This window comes from Euleptes europaea, chromosome 12 (genome assembly GCF_029931775.1).
Source record: "Euleptes europaea isolate rEulEur1 chromosome 12, rEulEur1.hap1, whole genome shotgun sequence".
NCBI classification, from domain to species: domain Eukaryota; kingdom Metazoa; phylum Chordata; class Lepidosauria; order Squamata; family Sphaerodactylidae; genus Euleptes; species Euleptes europaea.
The window spans coordinates 35,503,156-35,505,739 of NC_079323.1; the positions used below are offsets into that span (position 1 = coordinate 35,503,156).

At 42.7% G+C, this 2,584-nt stretch overlaps 1 non-coding gene across 1 annotated transcript; it reads right to left on the reverse strand.

Moving 5' to 3' along the window:
- Window positions 1-1,052: 1,052 nt before the first annotated feature.
- LOC130485705 (U6 spliceosomal RNA) lies at window positions 1,053-1,159 on the reverse strand. Its single transcript, XR_008933721.1, has one exon. It is a non-coding gene; the product is annotated as a U6 spliceosomal RNA (small nuclear RNA).
- Window positions 1,160-2,584: the final 1,425 nt, after the last annotated feature.

A 2,584-nucleotide genomic window follows, 5' to 3' on the forward strand; every position in this document is an offset into this window, starting at 1 on the left:
AATGGTTGCCAGGAATTGAGCCCACCATCTAGTATCAGAGCAAAGAACTTCCATAACCAGGTCAAGCCCTGGGGCTTTCCCTAGCATTACTTTCTTGATTAAGGTTGCTATCTCCTCCAGCAATACCCTAGGCCAAGCTGGAAATGTCCCTTGCTCTAACATAGGTTCTTCATTCATTTGCAGACCATCAAAAAATTAGCATAATATCTATCCCATACAGCTGGAGAAATGGGGCGGGGAAATCCCCTCCCTTCCTCCCATAGCACCAGAGACCAAGGACCAGAAAAAATCCGAATCATTGTTTTGTGAGGCAAGGATTAAAGAATTCCACCTCCTTCTGATTTCTTCAGGCTTTTTTTTTTTTTTTTTTTACTATGACCACTTCTTTACATTTCCTTTTTATCTGGCTTCAACTCAAGGTATGTTTGGGAGCTGTAAGTTCTCCTCAACGTGCAATGAGTTTGGGATATTTGACGTTTGAGAGATCGACATTCATTATCAAACCAGTTGTTACTACCAGACGAAAATGGTTTCTTAATCACACTTGAATCCGTAGAAAGGACTGTTTTCAGTAGCCCCACAACCTCATCCAGAATTCCCAGAAGGAATTCCATGGAAGCGTCCTGATATCCAATGGGTTCCAAAGAATGTAGAGAGTCTGAAAGAGCAACCATTTTTCCTTCCACATCTGCATTCCATTGGACCAGTCTCTGTGTGTTCTGGGCCCCCAAAAGAGTGATGTGATGTTCCGGAAGTAATTGCCCTGTCAGACCCCCTCAAGGCGAGTGTAACCAGCAAATGGTCACTGCCAAGAAAGGGCCCAACCTGCAAATTATCAGCAAAAGTGAGTAGTGCGGAGGAAATAAGAAAATAGTCAATCAGGCTGCACCTTTGAGGGAGGGGAAAAGGTATAGTCTCCAAATTTATCCACTCCTCTTCAACCATTAGATACTACCAAGTTGTGTTCCAGTATTAAATTCCACATCCTCAATCCTGACTGGTTGATTTTACAGTCCTTAATGCTTCTATCATAGAAGAAGGGATAACCTGTCAAAAATATAGAATGCTTTGTGAATTAGCATGTCATCCTTGCACAGGGGCCATGCTAATATTCTCTGAATCGTTCCAGTTTTAGTATATGTGCTTCCGAAGCGAGTGCTACCAATGCTTCTGTCACTTGCAAGTTGGGCTGCAACATTGGAAGTTACCACTGTTGAAAAACGCAGCTGCAAACCTTGGTATGTAAACATATTAAACTTAATACCTGTCCTGGCTACCTATTTGTGGCCAGGCTGAATTCGAGATTCTTACTTGTTGGTTCATACCTTTAACGCCCTTCATAACCAGTGTCTCACCTATCTAAAAGATTTCCTCACCCAGTATGATCTAATGCAACAAAACTGTAGTAATTCATTTGGGTGTTGCTATCTATCTTCAGCACAATGCCCAGCCTTCCCTGTGGTAACCTTGGGTACTGTGAAATAAATTGCCTGAAGAGGTACCTTCACATGCAAATTTTTGAAATAAATTCTTGTTTTACATGGCATCTGCAGATTAATTATATTTACTAATATGGTAAATATGTATACTAATAAATCAAAATCTTTTAATCAGTGGGGCAAGCTGTCTGGTTTGTTGTACAATCTTTAGCTGGTTTTGCGTTTAATTGTAAATCAATTTAAAAATAAGAAAGGTTGAGGGAAAGCCTTAAAATTACAAAATATTCTCTGCCTGTGAAGGTTCCAATGAATAATCTTCAATAAACTTATCTTTAGGCACGTACAAGAACCTACATGAGCTAGCCTGTAGCCCATGCTCCCCAGAAGAAGCAGATGGCACATTTTAAAAGGCCATAACTTTATTTACAGGACTGTAATTGACCTGGATAGCCCAGGCAAGCCTGATCTCATCAGATCTCAGAAGCTCTGCAGGGTTGGTCTTGGCTAGTACTTGGATGGGAGACCACCAGGGTCACTAAGCAGAGGAAGGCAATGACAAACCACCTCCGTTAGTCTCCTGCCTTGAAAACCCTACTGGGTTGTCATAGGTCAGCTGCAGTTTGACAGCACTTTAAGCACACACACATACAGTGTCGCCCAAACAATTTTTCGGGGCATTACAGAATTACGGTGAAGAGAAGCTAGTGGCTGCCTCTTTCAGGATGCTGATGTAAGCTGACATAATTTGTTAGAATGTAGCCGCTTGGGCAATGGCTCAAATGAAGTATTTCAAATTGCTGTACCATTGACCATCTACTATGCTTGGCGAAGGGTGAGACTGGCAAGGCACAACTCCTATACAGCGGCCATGTTCAGTGTTCTAGTTTCCAGGTATCTGAGGCAGTCTGCTCCATGCTGTCTGTCTTAGGGCTATATATCCCATAAAGGCAGCCCTTTGGTGTTTTGATAAGCTTCCAAACAGGCTCTTGAGTTCTGCCAGCTGTGACAAACATTTGAACACTTCCTGAGGCTTAGTCTTGCAGCCCATACATGACCCAGTCTGATCCTGGGCAGAGGGCAGTATGGAGTGGGTGAAAAAAAAACAACCCGTCTGCTAGCCAGTTCAGAGAGCCAGCGTGGTGTAG